This window comes from Siphateles boraxobius, unplaced genomic scaffold (genome assembly GCF_051911475.1).
Source record: "Siphateles boraxobius isolate OS27281-9 unplaced genomic scaffold, OSU_SipBor_1 25, whole genome shotgun sequence".
NCBI classification, from domain to species: Eukaryota; Metazoa; Chordata; class Actinopteri; order Cypriniformes; family Leuciscidae; genus Siphateles; species Siphateles boraxobius.
In genome coordinates this window covers 17,709,120-17,719,982 of record NW_027508866.1, presented here as the reverse complement: position 1 = coordinate 17,719,982, position 10,863 = coordinate 17,709,120, and positions in this window count along the sequence as shown.

Sequence of the window (10,863 nt, the reverse complement as noted above, 5' to 3'; positions counted from 1 at the left end):
GGCGTTGCCTGCTTTGGCCCATACCTGGTCAAAATAGGAAGGCGGAATGAGAAACGCTGGGGCCTGATCTTCAAATGTCTCACAACCAGGGCAGTTCATATCGAGCTTCTTAATTCGATGGACGTTGATGCCTTCCTCCTTGCACTCCGCCGGCTCATATCCAGAAGAGGTCAACCCCGCGAGATTCGTTCAGATTGTGGCACCAACTTCCGCGGGGCAGAAAGAGAGCTACGGGAAGCCTTCTTTAGCATGGAGTCAGAACTCCAAACCCATCTGGCAAACCATCAAATTGATTTCAAGTTCAATCCGCCCAGCGCTCCACATTTTGGCGGAATATGGGAGCGTGAAGTCCGCTCTATAAAGAATGCTCTCCAGGTAGCCGTTGGTAACCAATCTCTCACAGAGGATGTTCTGTCCACATTCCTTGTGGAAGTGGAGGGGATTCTCAATTCAAAACCTCTGGGATATGCCTCAACAGATGTCGCCGACATCGATCCAATTACTCCTAACCTTCTCCTTATGGGGCGGCGGGATGCATCTCTCCCTCAGGTGGCATATGCTCCAGGAGATATGGGGCGGCGGAGGTGGCGTCACTGTCAAAACATGGCGGACCAATTCTGGTTACAGTTCACCAGAAACTACTTGCCTACGCTTCAGACCAGGCAGAAGTGGCATAAAGCTTCAGGAAACCTGGAGGTCGACTCTGTTGTACTGATTGTGGATCCTCAACTCCCGAGAGCTCAGTGGCCCATAGGCAGAGTTCAGAAGACATTGCCCAGCAGTGATGGATGTGTGCGAACTGTTGAAGTTGTCATTGACGGTAAAGCTTACATTAGACCAGTTGCGCGCTTGATACAGTTGCCTGCTCTAGAAGGTAACACTAAAGACAGTTAGAGAATTCCCTTGATAACCCATTTGTTGCTCAATTGTGGGGGCGGCTGTTGTGAATTCTCTCCCTTTAAGTGTTAAGTTGACTGTGTGTGACGTTTTAAGTTGCGTTGTACGCAAATAACGTAGCGCAGCGTTCGCAATATGCACGGACTCAGTGTAATTGCCTATTCACTAAGCTACTTGAGTTGAGCGATCATATCGCGTGAACACATTCACATGTTCAGTGTTTATGTACAAGATAAAGTTTGAGACAAAGTAAGTTTTCCTTTTTATGTATATTGTTAATAACATAGATTGTCACTGTATCCCAACTGGGCTAAGTTAGACCATGTTTGTGATGTAGTTGATGTTTAGCGATCTTTCTAAGTGTAATTTGATCCTGCTTAACGAGCAAATTAGCCCGCTAGCATCGCGGCTCGTATTGTTTATGTTTAGTTATTACCTTTAAGTGCATTTATCCTTGGGATAATATCCTTTACTGGTTGTAAATTATTACCGCCTGTATTATGAGACTGTTTCATTGCACTATGCAGTTTGTTATTGTATGTAGACTCATATTAATATATTTCTACATTTATATTTCATGTATCAGTGCACTTAGCAGATGTTTATATTTGGGTTTGCAATCTCTTAAGTTGTTGAATATGCTTAGACAGTGAGTATTTATTTCTGTTATATTATTTATTTCAGAAACTACCTCAAATACACTATTATGTGTATGGTCACTCTTGTGCAATAAACGACTAAACTATACCTGATGACTCCGACTCCCTGACCAGAGTTCTGCAGCGGTCAATAATATAATCCACCAGTTTTCAGTGGGGCAATCCCCAACAAGTATGATGTTTTGTCAAAAATAAAGTAGGTATATAGAATTATCAACTAAGATGTTATCATAGTGTTTGTTCCAATATTCAAACTAATGAATCCTTACCTTTTTTAATACGCATGATAAAATGTATACTTTTTACAAAGCAATACACTTGAAATATAGTTAAAATTGTAATTGTTGTTGTAATTGTAACCTATTTGTAATTGGTTACAATTTCTAATTGTAAAATATGTATATATAGATCATTTCTTTTGTCCTTGCATTCTTTGGGACCCTGTGACACACCATGTGTGAAAGGGCTAATTAATATGCAGCTCATTATGCGGCACATTATCCGGCCTTTGTCTTCTCAGGTGTGAACACGCCTCCACGCATATTGCCTTTCCAAACAAAAGGAGTCTTATAAAATTTAAATCAATGTATTGTTTTGTGTAAATGATTAGGCAGGATCATTTTCAGATCATTTTGAAGCAAAAATTCTAGGCAACAACACTCATTAGTCAAAAGTCTTGTGGACACATATTTAGTATGTCTTTTGTGGCCTTATTTCAGACATTTAAGTTTTATTTTTTTCAATATCCATGCATAAGCAATATTCTCTCAAAAATACAAACATGTACATACATGTTGCTCACATATTACGGTAGCCCCGTTTGTGCTATATAGAGTGAATTTACACCTTTGCCATTAACATGTTTATAAATAACTGAAAAAAGCACAAATGTCAGAGCATGTCAGAACACCTGGAGGACCCCAAAAAACCCTTAGACCTGAGAGGGTTAAATTGAGAATTAACCATTTCTTTGAGGGAAATCTTTTTTTGATTTGCGAATATAGCCGTTCGCAGAAGGTTTTAAGACCCAGAATAATCCTCTACCGGCTGTCGCACCACTTCACAGCCACCGGGACTCACGCTAAATGGCAAATCCATTCTTTCACTGTCCGGGTTTTAATTAGTTTTGACGACTGCAAACAACGAGATTTTTGTTCATTAGTCCAACATTCAGCAACGCAAGAAAACATGCAATCTACCTGAGGGTAGACGTTATTATGAAAAAAATCACCATTGTAAGTTAGGCGTAATGTTAAATAAGGTATAACATTTTCCATTAAAGTAACTTGTAGGCTACCATAGGCTTCTTGGTTGGACCTGATTTTTGAAACACAAAATAACCAATACAATCTCAAGCACCAAAAGTAGTCCATATCTAAGTTCCCTTTCAAGGGAACTCGAGCTGCGTCAAACGCTGTGGGAACGCCCCTGCGTTGTGCGTCATGAAGCACGTATGGAATCAGCCCAATGGAGAGATGGAACGTCATAGGCGGGTGACGTCATCAACCAGGAAACTCTAAAGCACCCCATAAACACAAGCGCAACAGCTTTCTGTGCCTTCAGTTGCGCTATATGTGAATCTGTCCCTGTGTGAATATTGTCTGTCTTTACATACTCTGCACCACACAAACAATTTATATATATATATATATATATATATATATATATATATATATATATATATATATATATATATTAAGAGAGATATGGCGAACGAACAGCAGTTTAGGAAGTGTGTCCCTCCCTGCTCACGTAATTTTACGAGTGGGGATACACACGTTCTTTGTGTTGTTTGTTTGGGAGTGCAGCATGCCCAGTCAGCTCTCGAGGGAGCTGATTGTGAGCATTGCAAGCGTCTGCCATTAAGGACGCTGCGCTCCCGCCGGGCGCTCTTCGAGGAGAGCGGTTCGGTGCGCGCTCCCCGCGGTTCGGGTCCCGCTCTTGCCGAGGCAGAGCAACGACGCGTATCGAGGGGATCGCAGATGGATCTCTCAGTGGGGTTAGAGACGGGCTCTGCCTTATCTCTCCCTTCAACTGTGAGATCCAGTGCCTCAGTCCCGTGTTCGGAAGCACGCGCTTCGGTTTCTTGCGCTCGGGCTGAGGCACCAGTTATAAATGAGGGAGATGTGGAGGATTCGCCACCTTACACTCCCGAAAGTGATGAGCTAGTGGAGGTATTAACAAGAGCTGTATAAAAGCTCAGCATTGTATGGCCAGTGACTAGACAGGAGTCTGTTTCTAAATCAAAATTAGATGAGAGATTTTTGCCGTCACGAGTGCAACCTCCACGCCGGTGCTTGCGTTTTTTTCCCGATCTCCACACTGAGGTGTCGAAATCGTGGAAAAAAACGGTGTCATATAGAGTGTTTAGTCCCCAGACTTCAACATATTCTAATATTGTGGGGGCAAAATCATATGGTTATTCGGCTATGCCTCGCGTGGAAGAGACGCTTGCGAGTTTTACCTCCCTCGAGGCTGTGTCATGTCTGCATACTATGTCTGTTATGCAGGCATACCAGGCTGACCTGCTGAGGGACGTGAGTGAGAGTGAGGAGGTCAGTGCTGACGTGGTTCGCAAACTGCGTCAGGCTGCTGATTTATCCCTGCGCGCAACCAGAGAGTCGGCCAAGCTAGTGGGTCGATCTATGGCAGCTCTGGTGGCCGCAGAAAGACATCTCGGTTAAATCAGACAAATATAAAAGAAAAAGAAAAAGCTTTCCTGTTAGACACTCCTCTTTCCCCCCTGGGTTTATTTGGCGATGCTGTAAATTCTGTCATTGATAAATTCCAGGAGAAGGAAAAACAAACAACAGCTTTTAAGAAATTTCTCCCTTTAAAAATTAATGTCCCTGGGGCTGCTGGGCGGGAGCAGCCCCCGGCCGTCTGCGAGCTCATCATATAGGGCGCTGAAGCAGAGTGTCGCGTCTCGTGCTGCCCCTGCTGGACAGTGGGCTCAGCCGCGGCACTCTCAGCCGAAATCTCCCAGTAATAGAACTGATCTGAGGACAGTTATATTAGCTAAGAAGGCTTTGGCTAAGAAGAAGTCCTGGCGCCACGGCGCGCAGGACACTGAGGGTGGTCCCCACCGAGTCGGAAAGGTGTTCACCTCTTTCTACGGTGCCCATTCTTCCTCGGTGCCCTCAGGGGCCCGTTCTGCCAACCCCGCCTTCATGCCGGGGCGCAGACGGTCCCAGCGAGCGATTTCCCGAGGGACGCTCGCTCCCTCTGAGGAGGGTTTCAGAGTGGTTAGACCAGTTGTTCCCTGCCGATGTGCCGTTACAGGGTGCTGCGTTTGCTGCTCAAGTTACACCAGAGGCTAGTCTCGAGAGACTGGTACCCTTAGTAGAATTTCTGGCAGAGTGGAAAAGCCTTCCAAAAATATCTCATTGGGTCCTGCAGACAATTGAAAGGGATTATGCTATCCAATTCAGGTGTCGTCCACCAAGATTCAGAGGGGTTCTGCCTACAGTGGTTGGCCCCGGGCAGGCTCTGGCTATGGAACAAGAGGTGAAAGCACTCCTTCAAAAGGAGGCTATAGAACGGGTTCCTCCTCCCAGTGTGGAGTCAGGCTATGACAGCCGATATTTCATCGTTCCAAAATAGGATGGGGGGTTGCGTCCAATTTTAGACCTGCGCCTATTGAATCGCTCGGTAGGGAAGCCAAAATTCAAGATGCTCACTATCAAGTAGATCGTGTCACAAATCAGATCCGAGGACTGGTCTGTCACGATAGATCTAAGGGACGCGTACTTCCACATTTCCATCCTTCCACAACACAGGAAGTTCCTGAGGTTCGCCTTCGGGGCGAACCTCACGAAATGCATGGACGAAAAGTGAAATGCCTCACTTTCACGAAATGCATGGACGCAGCACTAGTGCCCCTGAGGCTTCAGGGTGTTCGTGTCCTCAATTACATCAACGATTGGTTGATTTTAGCTCAGACAGAGCAGATGGCGGTTTGACATTGAGATGTCTTTCTCGTTCATATCAGGAAGTTGGGGTTGAGGCTGAACGCAAAGAAAAGTGTTTTATCTCCTCAGAAGACCACTTTTCTGGGTGTCGTTAGGGTTTCGGTTTCGATGCAGGCGCGACTCGCTGCGACCCGCATCGTTTCGATTCTCTCAGCTGTGAAACAAGTAAAGCTAGGCCAGCTACTTACTGTAAAACAGTTTTAGAAACTGTCGGGTCTGATGGCAGCAGCGTCTGACGTTATACCTTGCGGCCTGTTGTACATGAGATCGCTACAGTGGTGGCTCAGGACCAAGGGATTCTCCCCGAGGGGAAATCCGCTCCGCACGGTCAAAGTCACGCGGCGCTGCCTTCGTGCTCTGGTCATGTGGAAAGAAACTTGGTTCCCCGTTCAAAGGGCCTGTGTTGGGGGCTCTTTGTCGTCGCGTAACGCTAACGACGGATGCTTCTCTCACAGGGTGGGGGGCGGTCACGAGTGGTCGTCCAGCCCAAGGGCTGTCGCAGGACCATCATCTATCACGGCTTATAAATTGTCTAGAGATGTTGGCGGTGTTCCAGGCTCTGAAACACTTCCTAGCAGACCTGAGAGGTCATCATGTGTTAGTTCAGTCAGACAACACGTCGGTGGTCTCTTATATAAATCATCAGGGGGGCCTGCGGTTTTGCCGGCTTTACAAGTTGGCCCGTCAGATCCTCCTGTGGTCCCAAGGGAGGTTTCTATTTCTGAGAGCAATGTATCTTCCTGGGTATTTGAATGTGGTAGCAGACTCCCTGTCGAGACAGGGGCCGAGACCGGGGGATTGGAGACTCCATCCCGAGGTGGTGGAGCTCCTTTGGTTGAGTTTCGGTCGCGCCGAGGTCGACCTATTCGCTTCCAAGGAGACCACGCATTGTCATCTGTGGTTTTCCATCAGCCATCCAGCCCCTCTGGTGCAGCCGTGGCCGAGGTCACGTCTGTTCGCCTTTCCCCCGATTGCTCTTCTACCTGGAGTTCTGGAGAGGGTTCGCCGGGACGGGGTCAGCCTACTATTAGTAGCCCCGTTCTGGCCGGCCCGAGTATGGTTTGCGGACCTGATTTCTCTCCTGGACGGCTCTCCCTTGGAGCTCTTGGTCAGGAGGGATCTACTCTCTCAGGCGGGCAGCATGATATTTCACCCCCGCCCAGTATTGTGGGCTTGGCCTCTGAGGGGGCCCAGCTCATGAACTCTGGTCTCTCAACCGAGGTTGTTGAGACCATTCTTCACTCCAGAGCTCCATCCACGAGGAAGCTTTATGCCTTGAAGTGGAAACTCTTCACTTCTTGGTGTGGAGAGCACCTGCAGGACCCAGTTAACTGCCCAGTGGGTGCAGTGCTGGAATTCCTGCAGGAGCGCTTCTCCACGGGGCTATCCCCCTCCACACTAAAGGTGTATGTGGCGGCACTGGCTGCTTGCCACGTCCCTTTCAGCTGAGTTTTTCTTGGGAGACACCTGCTTATAACTCGTTTCCTTCGTGGCACACTGAGGCTGAGGCCAGCAGTTCGTACGAGGGTGGCGGCCTGGGATCTGGCCATCGTATTAGAAGGTCTTTCCCTAGCTCCTCTTGAACCTATCGAAGAAGTTCCTGAGAAGTTTCTCACGTTTAAGACTATCTTTCTTCTTGCTATCTCCTCACTAAAGAGAGTCGGAGATTTGCAGGCTCTGTCGGTTTCACCCTCGTGCCTGGAATTTTCGCCTGGCATGGTTAAGGCTTTTCTGCATCCTAGACCAGGTTACGTTCCCAAGGTCCCTACTAATGTTGTTAGACCTACAGTTCTGCAGGCCTTTTGTCCTCCTCCATTTCTGTCGTCTGACCAGGAGAAACTTAATTTACTCTGCCCTGTTAGGGCGTTAGACGCCTATGTCCACAGAACTGCCCTGTGGAGGAAGTCAGAACAACTATTTGTGTGCTTTGGGCCACCCAAGAAGGGGTGTCCCGCGTCTAAACAGAGAATGAGCAAGTGGGTGGTCGAGGCTATCTCACTTGCCTATGAGTCGGCTGGTCAGCCTTCACCTTTGGCTGTACGAGCCCACTATACCAGGAGTATGGCGGCTTCTAAAGCCTTACTGTCAGGAGTTTCCCTCAGTGACGTTTTTAATGCGGCTGGATGGTCTTCACCACATACTTTCATTAAGTTCTACGACCTAGACTTAAGTTCTACCCCTGGGGCACAGGTGATCTCGTCCTCTGTGCGCTAGTTCTCACATGGCGGTCACTTGGTCCTATGGCGACGTGGGTATTAGCGTTCCCACAGCGTTTGACACAGCTCGAGTTCCCTTGAAAGGGAACGTCTCGGTTACGTACGTAACCCTAGTTCCCTGATAGGGAACGAGACGCTGCGTCATTCCACCATACTCCCGGCATTCCCGCTAGCGCTTCCTTCAGGCCTATCAGAAGCTGTTGCGCTTGTGTTTATGGGGTACTTTATAGTTTCCTGGTCGATGACGTCACCCGCCTATGACGTTCCATCTCTCCATTGGGCTGATTCCATACGTGCTTCATGACGCACAACGCAGGGGCGTTCCCACAGCGTTTGACGCAGCGTCTCATTCCCTATCAGGGAACTAGGGTTACATACGTAACCGAGACGTTCTCTTTATCTGGAAAGTAGCCTATGCACTTTTCTTTTATTCATGGTTGCAACAACACTTAGGCCTAGTTTAAAATTCTAAGTGCCATTGTTAAAAAAAAAAAGTTTCTTGAAAAAAAAGTTTGTTTATCTTTTTGATTAGAGGTTGATGATACAGTAATATCCGTTGGTGTAGCTATATATTGAAAATGGGTAAAATTCAACATATAGGGCATATAGGGCCTTTAAAATGAAGATTACAAAATAAAAATTTATCAAGAATGAAAATAAAGAGGATATTAAAATACTTCTAGAGTTACAGGCACACAACTTTTGGTGTAATAATAAAAAAAAATACATTTCTAGTTTCAATTATTTGTTCTTCAGAAAATGTGCGACCATTGAAAATCTGTACCAATTTACTAATTGAGCCACATTAACATCCCAATATATTATGTGTTAAAATTAACCATATTCGGCCTTGAAAATTAAGCAACCAAAAGAAAAGTTTGTTAAGAATTATAATCTATACGAATATTAAGATGCCTTTAATATGAGTTGCAGGCATGCAAACTTTGGGCAAAAAATAAAAGTAGTGCTTTTTACCATTTTTGAAATGGGGGGGGGGGGGGGTTGTTGCTGTGTTAGCAGCTCAGATTACCTCACGCACGCAGACAAGCACTAAAATGTCAGAAACTGTTCTGCCTTTTATGTTTAAACTAGAGACTGACAATGATGGAGAGACTCAAAAAGAAGTGACAACATGCATAAAGCAACAGGACATTTCTGAATGGTTAGCTGATTAATTTATGTTGCTAATGTGGAGTTAATAACTATCTTCAATTATCATTTGTCATGATAATCTATAAAATGCTTGTGTGGGAACTGTAGTAAGATGCCTACAGAGTGACATGCTATTGCATTTCTGTTTAGTACTGTATTGCATGTGACAGCTTGAGCAGACTCACAAATGTGCTGTACAACAACTCTTCCTCTTCTCAACATGGACTGCGTGTTCCCAGGGGCAGGGTTTATGTAAATTTTAGGGTTAGTGATGTCACTAACCCGGGAGGAATGTTGTGTAGTCCCTACCAGCCTTTTGTTGTAGTCCTTAAAAAGCGATTTCTTTGAAAGCAAATACCTTCCTTTGCATTGAACTTTGAGCTTTGTAATTTTGCAGTCATTTGTTTTATTTTTTTGTTTGGTGATTTATCTAATAAACCTCAGAGTTTATTATAACTTTCTTATTATAACTTTCTCATGGTCAACCTGTTTTTTTGTCTTTTTTTTTGTCTTCTCAAACACGTCAGAATATGTTTATTAATTGGAGGCACCACACTATATAACAAGTTATTCTTGGAGTAATTAACTATCCATTCTTCAGGGGAAGGCCCAGACATTATTATACTGCTGGGATACCAGGGCTCCTTTAACAGCATTATTCAAGTGTACCCGACTGGAGAGGGTTACATATATGCTACTTAATTTCATTTGTGAAATTTACATTAAAAAAATCTGTGGGCAAAAATTTGCAAAAGAAAAATGAAGTAAATTTTACTTATTGTTTTTTTCAGTGTATTTTGAGAATTGTCATGATTGAAATAGCTCTATTAATGTCTGAAAAAAAAGTAACATCATTAAAGAAAACCACTGGGAATTATTCAGTTCAGATGTCTCAAACTACCAACTGAGATTTTGTAATACATAAACTTTAAGTCTGGTCCACATTTTTCCTTATACATAATGTATTAAACCACTGATCATTACATCACAGCTGCATTGTGATGTCCCTGGTCTATTAATGGGACTGCAACCTGCCTCATCTGCAGGAGAAAATTGCAGTTCATCTCAGGCGTCATTACTCCGCTAAACATACAGAGCAGTATACAAGGATGAGATGAGGCATTCAGCTCTGAAAAGAATCTGTCTATGCATCAATAACCGTATTACTGTGCCAATAGTTAAAATTCATGGTCGTTGAAACATTTCATTGTTGTGACTATTAAACTGGCCTGTGCTACTGACCCTCAGGTAATTTGAGTTTGAGACTCCTGAGTTATTTGATGGCAGTTTATACATTTATAGATTTTGAGTGAAGGCAAAATCAATTCAGCAGTTTTAGCATTTTCTTTTCACTAATGTGAGCCGAGTATAGCTTTAAGTATTTCCCATTTAAAAGTAAAAGCCCAATGTTTAACTTTCCGCCGCAGCAGGCACTCTAATGAATTTACAGAGCCCTGTGTGTGCAGGGAGATACTGTAGATTATTTCCAAACATCTGCTTAATTAAACATGAAATAGGTGTCATTTACAGTCTTAATCTGTCAACATTATTTATTTATCAATACATTTAACTTTTAATTAGCTAAATTAATCATGTTGATTCTGTCTAATTAAACATTACAGCATGAGCTGCCCTGACTGAAAACTGTACGCTATGACGGGCTGCAATCGATCTCGTGCTTTCAGGGTCCAAATATGTGGTGATGAGGAGATAGTGCTAAGTTTCACCAGGCTCCAACAAACAGGCCTGGAGAGTGTGCAGCAAGGTTTGGACCTGAACACATGAGCAAACCTGCTAAATTCTAGTCAAAATATTTCAAATTTATGTTGTAAACAGCAAAGCTTAATCATATACATTTTTCAGATTTAAGATTTACACTTAATTTCGATAGTCCACATTAGACATTCTACTAACTAGATGTAACCTTGCAACTACACGTCAACTAACTCTCATTAGAGTAGACTGTTA